Source organism: Phyllobates terribilis, unplaced genomic scaffold (assembly GCF_046119375.1).
Source record: "Phyllobates terribilis strain yellow unplaced genomic scaffold, ASM4611937v1 Scaffold_3545__1_contigs__length_75938, whole genome shotgun sequence".
Taxonomy (NCBI): domain Eukaryota; kingdom Metazoa; phylum Chordata; class Amphibia; order Anura; family Dendrobatidae; genus Phyllobates; species Phyllobates terribilis.
Genome location: NW_027366298.1, coordinates 1 through 14,691, shown reverse-complemented (window position 1 = coordinate 14,691; position 14,691 = coordinate 1). Strand labels below are relative to the sequence as shown.

At 35.9% G+C, this 14,691-nt stretch overlaps 1 pseudogene; it reads left to right on the top strand.

The window, feature by feature from the left end:
* The first annotated feature begins 5,451 nt into the window (after positions 1 to 5,451).
* Positions 5,452 to 12,439, top strand: LOC141248022 (uncharacterized; annotated as a pseudogene).
* The last annotated feature ends 2,252 nt before the right edge of the window (positions 12,440 to 14,691 follow it).

Below are 14,691 nucleotides of genomic sequence, written 5' to 3'. Positions count from 1 at the left end.
TATCAAATGTCCATTTCATTTGGAGTTGTATTATATACAACTTCAATACTAATGAAAATGTAATTATATGACTATTTTGGAAATCTCATTGAGTTTTTAAATTTCTATTACGAATCCTCTAATTTCCTGAATGGTTTATTAGTTTCGCTGGAATTTCTTTAATTCTTTTAGTGCCACTACGAGACTAATCCGAACAATTATTTGAATTAAACGTAATCACTTCCTCCTTTCCTCCACCACTAGAAAAAACTAAGGCTTCATCCGTAGTCGTTACCTTAAAAACAGAGAATCCCTTGAGTTAACCGTTAAATAGGAATTAAAAATGGAACCTTTAGCAATTCTCCCCCACATCCTTTTGGTAGTCTAATTCAATTGCAACCCTCTTTCTCCTTCAATGTGGGGCTAGCTAAGCTTGCTTCACTCGGACCTTGATTAAAAGTAAATCAACAAGAATCGGCGTGCTTTCCCTACAAATAGCCTGCAAAAATAGGTACATTTAGCCACCACACAAAATTCTTCTCACAATAAACGGGAGGGACTATTTTATCTGTAGCTTGTGCTTGCCTCTCAAGACAACGGTCTCTCTCTTCTATAAAGATAAGCAAAGCGCATATCACTGAAACTTTGTGTAACCCTTCTGATAAGTCGTTCTCGGTACTCTATCACTTTAGATGTTTACACAAAGATCAGTTAATTGGGTGGAACTAGGTAACGTCCAGTCTCAAATGACTGATCAACCGTAGAAAGCCTCTGGTTGTTTTATTTCAGATTTCCTAAATCGATCGGATGTTTCAAATCAGATTTCGGATTGCGCATATTCCAAATTCGGATATGCACACCTAGGTAGGATACCAAATGAGCACGTAAGAGACATTTTTTTCAGTATTTATCTAATAACCCTAACTACATACTTAACTACCACTTTCAGCATATAACAACATTTCAAAGCATACCTACACTTAAACCTTCAATGAAATGGACCAAAAATGACCAACCATGGCCAATTTGAAGTTATATGTGAGTAAAGATTAGATAATACGAAGCTTAACTAGGAGACACTCAGCAGTGGCATATTGGCATTAGCTATTCTACCTAGGCTCAATTCTCAATCAATACAATACTCCATATATAATATAACAATGAGCTGGTGTAAAGCCCAAAATGAAGGAAAAACATTCCAATTCATCTCTCATTATAACATTGTACTTTAGATTGCAACAATAACTCATCAATCAAAAATTGCCACTGCAAATCCGGATAGAAATGTATTCAGTACAATGGAAAGATACCAAACTATAAAACTAGAAGAACCAAACAACCTGATCGTTCTGCCTAACTCTCAGCCTGCTCCCTCAACCTTCTGATTGTACTCCTCACTGTCACCGCACTGGCAGTGCTGTTGAAATTTTCACTTCACTTTTGTTTGGACCACATAACTTATTGAGTGAATATTCGACGTTGCCATTATCGAAATGATGTACTGTGGTTCAGTAATTTGTACATAAGAAATTAAAGTCACTAGGAAGGCTTATTTGGTCTGTTTTACTTCAACTGTCCAGAGAAAATATACCTTTATCAAAAAAACATAGCTCAAATTTGAATATTTTAGCATCCAACGCCCATTTTAGCAAGTTACAAATAAACTAACAATAATTAAGAGCTAACATGACATATATAAAACCGGCCTGATGTGTAGTGTGTGATGTTTATTACTAGGAGACATTGACCTAACATACCTATAGAAATGATGTACTGTGGTTCAGTAACATATTGAGTGAATATCCGACGTTGCCATTATTGAAATGATGTACTGTGGTTCAGTAATTTGTATAGAAGAAATTAAAGTCACTAGGAAGGCTTATTTGGTCTGTTTTACTTTGACTGTCCAGAGAATGAGTTAATTGCCAATCAAATGTCCACTTCCAAGTTCAAATTTATATAGCATCAAATGTCCATTTACTTCAACTGTCCAGAGAATGAGTTAACATTGTCCCAGTTATTCTATATGCTTTAAAAACTATACATATAGTCTCTTTTATTCTTCAACTTAGTATGTTTTAGAACCGAATAATGGTATACTCCATTACTATATTATTAGTGCAAATTTTTAATTTTGGATATAGGCTTTAGCCTCCGTTCAACAAAAAAATTCAGTAACTTAAAGTAGTTTAATATTCTCTCTATATAAATACATGTTATTTTAGAATAATTTTGACTAAATTAAATGGATGAAACTTAACCTCTCGATTTAACAACAAAGCAATCAGTGGTGATTTGTAAAAACAGTTTCTCCAATTTCTGTTTTTCATCCCATTCAAAGTATAGATACCTTTTTTAGTTTGAATTTGAGTCAAACCAATTGGAGTCAAACCAAATACCAAAAAATAAACCTCAAAGTAAAGGTGAGACATTATACCACCATTTTTACAACTTCATGAGTATAAGTTTCTTAATTTAATATTTGACCTATTAAAAATCTAACTCATTTCAGATTCCGAATTTTTATTGCAGTTACGTTCAAACACCCAGCCCTCGAGTATATATACACATTCCTCTTTCATAAAATAGTTACTGGAACAAGAATTGGCTAAAACAAAAAACAAGAAACAATGAACACACACTCACCTCAACTACTCTATTTGTGTGGATCCGGACAACTTGGTCCATTGTCTAAAGAGGATGTACTTACTGGTGTTCGCCACATCTCCATGCGTGAACTGGTTCAGCGAGGTCGAAGGCATGGCTGGAACAAACAGGTAACCCTAATTTTAAAAAAAAATACGTTCCTACTATTTTCTAGAAAAACTTTGCAAAATCGTTTTCTCACATCAATCAAAATCATATAAACTCAATTATAAAACCTAATTGACATCAATTATTTTAATCACTGCAGAACCATGTCACATTCAGTTTCACTGCCAAGATTGAGGGGATCGTACCTGAGATCTTCCATCTCTGCGATATTTGTCAATCTGGGAAAAAAGTAGAAGAGGTGGCCGGGTGTCAATGGTGCGAGATGTGTGATTCTGTTTGCACGACAGCCATACCAAGGTTAGTAATGTAATAAATTGAAGTTTATGAAATAAATTTATTAATGTTTCTTGAATAAATAGGCCAAGGTTACAGCTGGGCCTAACAAATGGACTTACCGCAGTTGTTGTGAATATCTTTGATGATGTATTAATACCACCAACCACGCTACAACCCAACCCAATATTTTGTGTAAGTGATCCTTTACATGATATTTACAAATACAGCTTCAATGAGATTATATTCCCTTTAAAACAAACAAGCACAATATAATGGATTAATTTCAGTAATTACTTGCACATGAAAATGGGGACAATGCTGAAATTCCAACAGAAATGCTGAAAATGATTGGTCAAAAATACGTGTTCACAACGACCACAACATCGTATTATGACCGCAACGAGTATGAGAGCTTCGATATACAAGTTGTTTGTGCAAAACTAGAAACAGAAACAGGCTAATTACGGAGTTCAGACAAGGTGGGAAGAATAAAGTACAACCGGGGATAAGCTTTAAATGCAAGGAAGCTTATTGTTAATTCTGTTGTGAGATTTAGTTTTCTGTTTTTCCATCACATACAAAACTTTGGAGCTCATTTCTAATTGAAATAAGAAAGCCTAATTGATGTAATCGCACACATTATATTTTTGGATGATGATTATATAAATGGTTGTGTTGTACTCTTAATTATTATAAAATATGTACTTGCAAAAACAATAAATTTGAACATTTAATTACCTGATTATACCCATCAATCAGTGTGCAAATTCAAGAATTTGTGCAACTACTCTCTAGAAAAGCAGTAAATAACGCATTTCAACATTGAATCAAAATCATATAAACTCAATTAGAAAGCATAATTTAAAAAAACTCTTAAAACTGGTATGAGCTTGAGTTTCCATCATAAAATAATGTCTACATAATGTACTTAATTTGCTGCTCAATGAAATAAGAGTTGAATCAAAACTGAAAACTCAAGAAAAGTAACATAAATATGCATGGAGTAGAAAATGAATTACAGAATGTAGATACTTTTAGGTATCATGTCTATATAATAGAATACACTAACTTGAAGGTGCTTGCACAGGTGTCCTTTAGCAGGTTGTCTAATGCTTTTAAGGCTGTTAAAACAAAATGAGATTGCTATAGTTATCTGATGAAATAATTATAAAATAAGAATACAAGGAATTGGTTTAAACTTGGTTTAAACTTTAAAGATAACAACAAATATTTACATTCCCTGAGAGTCTAGCTAATTTTAGTATCTCATATGATGTTATTAGTCTACAGCAAGGACTCTGCAAGCCTTACGAATGGTGCTTTTTTCACCTTTGATACTACAACAATTGAAATCTTATTGTTGCAGGGCTATTTAGTTTAAAAGTATAAATTAGACAACCTAATCTTACTATCTAAATGTATACTTTAGGTTAGCCCAAAAATGGTAGTCAAAAAAGCTGTTCTTAAAAAAGTAAATGTGCCTTTGTTATAACAGCATTTATGAGTAGGTGGTTTCAAAGACAAGTCAACAAAAGACCAAAAGAAGTTACCCAAACAGAAGTTAGTGCAGTCAAAGTAATGTGTGTTATTTGTGAGGGGATGGTTAAAAAACATAGACAACGATAAAAAAAACATTCCCAAAAAAAACTCCAAAAAAAATCAGAGCCTGAAAGAAAGAGAAGAAAGAGGTGAACAACGAAGAAGGGAAAAAGTCACACAAACACACACCAACAACATCACTATTTACGTCTGACATATGGGGAGGAAAAGAGCACGGGAAGAGATAGGTAAAGAAATATAATATATCTTTCATTGCACAAATTAAAATCTTGAAGTTAAGTTTACAACTTTACAACATTATTAGAAGAATAGTAGATAGTAGATGCTCAAATTAGATTAACAAGAAAATGTGTTCTGGAACAATTTGTGTGTTAGAATGCAAACATTTACCTTCTGGGAAATATTGAAGCATCATAATATAGGAGAAGCAAACGCAACAAAAAAGGTAATGATTTAACTGTCTCAAATGGAAAATTAACAAGACTGCTAAAGGTGAAAACTGATTTTACATGAAGGCATTTCCTAGCATGTCGGAGGTAAAACAGATTAACTTCATGACCTAATTTATTAAATCCTTCTACGTAATCCAATTAACTATGTGTAAAGAAGAGACTGCGTCTGAGCTTTATTTGTGTCAGAACCAAATGTAGCCCTAAAACACAACAAACAGGCCAAATTGAAGGGTAAAAAGTAACAATCTCAGCAATTACGTGTTAAGACACTGAGAAAGATGAAGTACCACCTCATTGAAAACTTGAAGTTAAGTTTCCAACTTCACAACATTATTAGAAGAATAGTAGATAGTCGATGCTCAGATTAGAATAACAACAAATAGTGTTCTGGAACAAATTCTGGATTCGAATGCAAACAATCAGCTTCTGTAAAATAAGGCAGCACCATAATATAGGAGAAGCAAATGCAATTAAAAAGGTAATGATGTAACAGTTTCAAAAGGGAAAAAACAAGACCGCTGAAGGTTAAAAAAGATTTTTCAAGAAGGCATTTTCTTAAATGTAGAACCCAATCCTAGCATGTGGTTGTTAAAACAGATTAAATTCATGACCTAAGTTATTAAATCCGTCTACATAATCCAATTACCTATGTGTAAAGAAGAGACGGTTTCTGAGGTTTTATTGTGTCAGAACCAAAACTGTACCTAAAACACAACCACCCGGTCAAATTTAAGGCTAATAAGTATCAAACTCAGCAATTATTCAATTAGACTTTCTACAGTTTGATGATGATTTCATTACATAGATACATATGTTTCAAAATAATTAAGAAAACTATTCACCTGAGTAATATATAGCTAGAATTTAAATACCATAAATTACAACTAAACAACCAGTAGACATCATGAAGTGAAGATGAATCAAATCAACACCGCAACATTGTTTCCATTCTCAATAGACAATGCTAAGGAGTAAAAAGATGTGTTTCTTCTTTCCTTCTTCTATACTAAGGTAACCTTATAACTATTTAATTAAATAAACTATTAAATGGGTACAAATAGTAGAATAAAATATTGTAAATTGAATCCTAAAATTAGGCGTAAAACAGTATACTTTAAATAAAATTGAACAAAGGTTGATCAAAAACAATACTTAACTTATATGCAGCTGAATGCACTGACTTTGGGGGGTTCCAGCTTCCATTGCACATCAGAACAGCCACCCACACTGATGTTCAAGGAAATCAGCACACATTCTGCGGGCTCAACCTAACAAAAACAGGTAGAAACAATAAACTTAAATTGAACTGAAAAACAAACAACAATTTAATTATGCAGTCTGTTATTAAAATGTATAAATACTAACAATTATACTATGTGAAAACAGGGCGAATAACGCAACCTGTTAGACTGATACAAAAGAGGAACATAATACCGGCATCTAACGCAAACAGTAAGTAAGGATAAACATGATTGTTTCTCAATAAAGACTGCACAATTGGAATAAATAAAATAATGAAAATGTCAACAAGGGAAAACATTTCTTACAAAAAGCTGGAGACACCAACAACAGAATGTACCAAATGTCGTGCAACAATATGGGTGGAGGAAAGAGTAAAAGACACGCCCAAAAAAAAAACCGCGATTCACATTATGCTGCAAGGAAGGAAGGGTAAAGCTGCCTCTCATACCAGGAACACCTCAACCTTTGACACAGCTGCTATCGGGTACGAATAAAGATGCTGATAATTTCCGGAAAAAAATACGCATATACAACAACATGTTTGCATTCACATCCTTCGGTGCCAATATAGACGACAAAATAAACAGAACTAGGGGGCCATACACTTTTTGAATAAACGGCCAGAACTACCACAGAATTGGCAGTCTCATAACGGAAGAAGGAACACCACCACACTATGCCCAATTATACTTCTGTGACACGGAGGGAGAAGTGCAGCAGCGGATGGGGTGTATGAAACTTCAAGACACAGATGTCGATCCTAAAATCGTGAAAGGGTTGATCGAAATGCTAGAAAAACATAGCGTTGTAGCCAAAGTATTTAGGATGGCAAGGGAGTGGGCAAGACAGAATCACGAATTAGATTTCAAAATCAGATTGATTGGACAGCGATCAAAACAAATGCAGCAATATACCGCGCCAACAATGCCAGAAGTAGCGGGTCTAATAATAGGGGATTTAGGACAGAGCAACGCACCAAGGGACGTATATGTTGAAAGCAAGAGTGGTGTTCCAAAAAGGATATCTGAACTACACCCACTATACATGGCACTACAATATCCACTACTATTCCCACACGGAGAAGACGGTTTTAACGAAAAGATTGAGTACCAGCAGGATGGGGGCACAAGAAAAACCAAAAGAGGGTACATAACAATGAAGGAATACTATTGTTATAGGCTAAAACAACGGTGTAATGAAGGAGGGACGCTAATACAAGAAGGGAGATTGCTACACCAATAACTGTAAATGCTTACAGAGCAATAGAAGAACAACGTCTATGATGGATACGTTTCAACCAAAAGGAGATGTGTGCAGACCTTTAAAATAACATCTGGTGATGCCGTAGTACGGGGAGATACAGATGCAACATCTGTTGGGAAAAGAATAATACTACCTGCAACATTCACAGGGAGTCCACGATATATGGCAATGAATTATCAAGATGCTATGGCTCTATGTAGGGCATACGGTAACCCGTCGTTATTTATAACAGTGACAGCTAATCCAAAATGTCCAGAAATGATGGATGTCATCCACGACATTCCATGGATGACGCCAAACGACAGGCCAGAGATGATGACAAGACTATTCAGGCTCAAATTAGGGCAGTTCATGGACGGCATAAAGAATAAGGAGATATTTGGGAAGATCAAAGCAGGTAATAATTGTCTTAAACATTACATCCGATGTAAAAACGTGAGCAAAATCAACAATGACACCTTGAAAAACATGATACAAATTTCAAAGTCGAACAGAAAAGGAAAAGAAGAATAGATTTAATACTAAAGGATAGGAAATAGGGAATTATACTAATACGGAAACTAAACATATCACTATGTTTTATTGCAGCCATACTATTGAGTTTCAGAAGAGGGGACTTCCACATGCTCATATTCTAATATGGATAAACGACGTCAACCATGTTAAGATGGGAAAAGAAGTAGACGACTTCATATGTGCTGAAATACCGTGTGAGGAGAATGACCCGGAAGCTTATCGTGTCGTAAAGGACCACATGGTTCACGGTCGGTGTGGTGACAATAACAAACACGCACCATGCATGAATAATGGACAATGTAGCAAACACTTCCCTAAGCAATTTTACAGGGAAACAACACTTGACCAAGAGGGATTCCCGGTGTACCGGAGAAGAAACAATGGCAGAAATATCAAAAAGGAAAATGCAAAACTAGACAACCGTTATGTGGTGCCCTACAACCGATACTTGCTATTAAAGTACGATGCCCACATAAACGTTGAATGGTGCAACCAATCAAGGGCAATCAAGTACCTGTTCAAGTACATAAGAAAAGGACCAGACCGGGCAACGATTGAGTTTACAGAAACTGGTGATAAAGAAGATCATGACGAAGCGGTTGGTCGAAACGGAACAGATGAGATTAAACAATACTTGATGTGTAGATTTATTTCGGCATGTGAGGCAATATGGCGAATATATGGATTCGACATCCACTATTCATGGCCAGCGGTGATCAGACTATCGTTCCACTTGGAAGGGCAGAATACAGTAACGATCACGGACACGGAATCTCTAACAAACACAATAGACCGTGCAGCCAACAAGAAAACGATGTTCACGGAATGGCTGAACCTGAATAAAGGAGACCAAAGTGCAAGGAACTATACTTATGCAGAGGTGGCAAACAACTATGTGTGGCACACGAAGGAAAGACGATAGGGAGCCCGTGTGTGCCAAAAACCAATTGGGAGAATTGTCTACTGCCACCTGGCCGGTGGAGAGAAATACTATCTAAGAATGCTAGTAAACGTGGTAAGGGAGGCCGAATCGTTTGAAGAGATAAGGACAGTAAACGGAGTCATCTAAAGCACATACAAACAAGCATGTTATGCACGTGGAATGCTGAATGATGATGCAGAATGGACAGATGCTATTAAGGAGGCAAAAGTGTGGGCTACGGGAAAACAATTAAGGGAGTTGTTTGTCACAATCCTACTCTTCTGTGACGTGCCAACACCACGAAAACTATGGGACGAGAATTGGGAAGTGTTATCAGAAGACATCTTATACCAAAAGAGAAGACAATTTAGTTTCCCGGGACTACATCTAAGTGAGAAACAACAGAAAACGTACTATCTGATTCACATTGAGGATATTCTAGCAAAACATGGGAAAAAGTTAGAAGACTATCCAGACCTGCCAACACCAGACAAGTCAATACTAAATGAAATGAAAAACAAGCTAATACGGGAAGAGCTTTCATACAACACAAGGGAAATGGAGACAATACATGCCAAATTGGTGGTCAATCTAAACGAACAGTAGAAACTGATTTACGACAAGATTATAGGAGTTGTGATGGAAAAGAAAGACGGAATGTACTTCGTATACGGAGCAGGTGGGACGGGAAAGACATACCTTTACAGAACAATAATGGCGAAGATGAGATCGGAGGGGAAATAGTACTAGCCGTAGCATCATCGGGTAAGAATTCAGATCCAGAAAGTATCAAAGATACAAAAAAATTATAAAAGATGGAAAAAAAAACTGACAATCAAAATTGAAATTCAATAGTATAGGAATTGCAGCGCTACTTCTAACGGGAGGGAGAACATCACACAGTAGATTCATGATCCCGCTAGAGCTAATGGAGGACAGTACATGTGGAATTAGCCAGAATTCAGACCTAGCAAAACTTATGCACAAAGTGGAGCTAATTATTTGGGATGAGGCACCAATGACACACCGTTTCGCATTTGAGGCACTCAATAGGACACTGCAGGATATTATGGGCATCAAACATATCACAAATAGGAATACATTATTCGGTGGAATAACAGTACTCTTGGGTGGGGATTTTCATCAGATACTACCGGTAATTACAAAGGGGAGAAAGCAAGAGATAGTTGATGCGGCAATAAACAACTCACCACTATGGGACCAATGCGAGGTCCTAATACTCACAAGAAGCATGAGGGTAAAAGAAACAAATGCAAACAGTGAAATTGATGCAGCGAAACAGGAATTCAACGAGTGGATTAGGAAAATAGGGGAAGGGAAGGCAAAGGCAATACAACTGGAAAATGAGGACGAGGCAACCTGGATTGAAATACCAAACGAATACTTGATTAAGACGGCAAAGAACCCCGTACAACAACTAATACACGAAATCTTCCCACGATTGGAAGAAAGGATCACAGATCATCAATACCTCAAAGAAAGGGCAATATTACCACCGCTAAATGAAGACGCCGAAAGAATAAATGACGAAATGTTTGAGATGATAAAGGGGGAGGTAAAAACGTATATAAGCTCTGATGAAGTATGTATGGCATCAACAGACGGCGAGGAGCAGCAAAGAATGTTCCCAGTAGAGTTTCTAAACACGCTAGAGTTCGCAGGTACCAAAGTAAAATCCATAAATAAGCCAAAAAAATCTGAATTTGAATGGACATGAATGCCACACCACCTAGAAGGAATGCCGGTAATGCTCTTAAGGAATGTCAACCCAGCAAAGGGATTATGCAACGGAACAAGGCTAATAATATCAAAACTGGGACAGTGGGTGATCGAAGCAGAAATAATCACAGGAAGCAGCGTCGGAAATAGAGTGTTATTACCTAGAATCGCACTAACATCACCACAATCAAAATGGCCGTTCATAATGAAGAGAAGGCAATTCCCGGTCAAACCATGCTTCTCAATGACAATCAATAAGAGTCAGGGCCAATCACTTAACTATGTTGGATTATATCTACCTAAATCGGTGTTCTGTCACGGACAATTACACGTTGCAATTTCAAGGGTCACAAACCCAAAAGGATTAAAGATTATGTTGCTACCGGGAGGAGAACAAAAAGAAAACTACACGAGGAACATTGTTTTCAAGGAGGCATTCAACAAATTGAACAACCCAAAACAGGTAAAAAAACATTAATTCAATACATATATAAAAACATGGATGATTGAGTCTTTAATTAAATTGATTTAATGACAGACGGAACGCACCTAGCATGAGGACTGGTAGAGGACTGCTTGACCAGAAAAACAACATGCAATTGAGCAGCCAACAATGGTTTGGGATGGGAATACTGGTTTTAAAAATTATGTTGTTTCTTCATTGTTGTATTCATTCTTTTCCATGACTCTGCACATTAAATATTTGTGAGTGACTGACTGTTTAGACAGATTCAAACAATAGTTAAAAAAAAATAAAAAATAAAACCGATAATTTAAGCATGGACAAGGTAATGCGAAAGACATAATCTACTACTAAACACTAAACTATGGAGGGCAAATATAAAAACATACAACATCAATCTGATTGGTACGTGGAAAAAAAAGGGTACTAAATAGGCACAACGAAATCAAACAATTCAATAATTAATCTAATAACATAACAAGCAGTGTTATTCAAAAAGGGTGTTGCTTTAAGTGAACATAGATGAAACATCAAGATAAGAACACAACAACAACATGTAAAAAAGGAAAATAACAGGTAAAAAGGGGACAACACGCTAAACAAAGTGGACACATTACAGGATTAGTAAAAGAAAGGGGAAAAAAGGATTAACTCTGCAAAAAATTAATGACACGGCTAAAAAGACAAACAATTAAACCAACAATGACTGTAAATGCTACAGTCGACCTTAAAAAGAGATAGGACAAGAATAAATGGTTGAGGAAAGGAATGAATTCGTTAAGGATCGCAACAAACCATGAACCTAAAGTATGAAACATAAATGGAGCTCGCAACATATCAGATTACAAAAAAGCTTAAAGGAAAATAGAAAAACCTGGCAGCCCACATAAGAAACAATAAATAATAAAAATGCAACGCTGTCGATTTATGGGTTCTAAACTCTTTACAGAAACACAGTACATGACACAATAAAGGACGGAAGGAATATTGCCAGAGTTTCGTTGTAGATGGAAGAATAAAGGAAGAAGATCGAACTGAGGCGTTGAAAGACGAAGAATGGCACGATAACAACTACAGGGAAAAAACCGGTGAAAAGTTTATCAAATGTGTTATGAATTTGACATCAAACCAAATTTTGGTAAACAATAGTTCGGTACAGGGAAAATTTAATTTAATGCATAAAAAAACACAAAGCCACAATAACACATTTCAATACAGAACCCCAAAAATAAAAAGGGGGAACCAGCATAATACATGAAAATGAGCAACAAACATAATTAAAATAAAAACAAACATAACAGAATGGAGAAACGGAAAACGGGGAAAAGGCCACAATTTGCAACAATGGACGAAACACGGGATCGGATTGGGACATATAGGATCTACAAAAAGCACAGCAATAACGTAAAAAAAATGAGATAGAGAATATTCTGTAACCCACGATTACAACAGACATGAAAAAAACTCAGAAAAAAAGGATCCATAACGGGGGAAAAAACTAACACAAATTCAACACTGTCGAGTTAAGGGTTCAAAAAACTTACTGATATTGAACAGGGTATAAACTGCATGTCGACTTATTCTGCAAAGGAGGGGGTTTTGAAACGGGGGATCTTTGCAGTAAATGGAAATAAGATAGTGACTAATGGATCATATAATCCATTCTGCAGATGAAAGAGGAAACCAAAACCTGGATGGTGACAGACAGATCTACAGAGGTTCTTATGCACAATTGTAAAAATAGTAAAGGTAAACAGAACTGTTTGGTAATGTATGATTTGTTCAACAAATCAAATGACTTTAATAGTAGGCTTAGATTGGGTAGGGGGACAGGTGAAACTATAATGAACTGGACGGGGTTTGACTGTATTAGGAGCTGGTGAAACAGGAGGTTGAAAGGAAACAACTGGGAGAAGACTGTCCAAATCAATTTTTGTGCTGTAATTCTACATTGTTCGACTGAACGTAATGAAAAAATTAACAGAAAAAAAGATCGTACCAGTGAAGAATCACAAAACGAACAAAAAGGATGAAACATAATTGGAGTTCACAACAGATCAAAGTACAATAAAGCTTAAACGAAAAAAGACAAAACGGGCAGACCACATAAGAAACAATAACTGAAACAAATTCAACGCTGTCGAATAAAGGGGTCAAAAAATATAAAGAATAAGAGTACATGAAACAATAAAGGACGGAAGGCATTTCGCAGTAGTTTCGTTCTAGATGGAAAAATAAAGTAAGAAGATCGAACAGAGGCACTGAAAGACGAAGAATTGCACGATAAGAACTACAGGGAAAAGAACGAGAGAAAAATGTACCAAATGTGTTCTGCATTTGACATCTAACATAATTTTGTTGAAACACAGTTCGGTAGAGGGTAGATTTAATTAGGTGAATACATAAAACACAAACACAAAATCACACAGTTCAAAACAGAAACAAAAAAAAGGGAAACCAGCAAAGTAGATAGAAATAGAGAACCCATAAAATACAAAACCAAAACCAACAACAGATTAAAGAAACTAAGAGAGTGGAAAATGGAAATTTTTCAACAATTGACGGAACACAAGATCATATGGGTACATATATGATCTATAAACCACGCATCAAAAACGGCCAACAAAACAAGACAACGAAGAATCTGTAACACTCAATTACAACATACATGAAAAACACTCACAACAAATGAAGCAAACAACCACTTATTCCGCAAGGAAAATGGAATGCAAGAGAAAAAAAATTATCAACCGGGAAACCAAACCGAATTGCACGTTCGGGCTAGTCTAAAGATTTAGCGGGGAAAAAATAAAAGACATTGGAAAATATAGCTAGTGTACAACTCTGCGACAAAAAGAAAAAAAGGAAAGAGCATGTAAAAAAGAAAAAACAGGCTAAACAAAGTGGACACATTACAGGATTAGTAAAAGAAAGGGGGAAAATATGATTAACACTGCAAACAATTAATAACACAACTAAAAAGACAAACAATGAAACAAAAAATGACTGTAAATGCAATAGTCTACCTAAAAAGAGATAGGACAAGAATAATGCTTGAAAAAAGGAAGGAATTGGTTAAGGATAGCAACAAAGCATGAACGTAAAGGATGAAGATATAAAGAACTGGACTGGGTCTGACTGGATTAGGAGTTGGACAAACAAATGAAGTAATACTATGATAAAAAAACCAAGAAAGTAAAAAAGAAAGAACAACAACTGAGAAAAAAAATAACCACACAACAACCAAAAAAAGACATCAAAATACCCAACAGTCTATACTTCAGACTCTCCTGAAATACAGAGTTGTTCAGCAAAATTCTTCAAAAGTCTGTATAATACCAAATATATAACAGAAAATAGGAAATTTTTGCCTACTGTCCAATGAAGCTAAGGTCATCTTACCCGTTCCCCTTCTGCTAACATTGCCAGGGCTAAAACAGAAAGGGTGTCGGCCAACAATTTCAACATAAGACAAACATACGCACCAGGTTAGAAAGGACAAC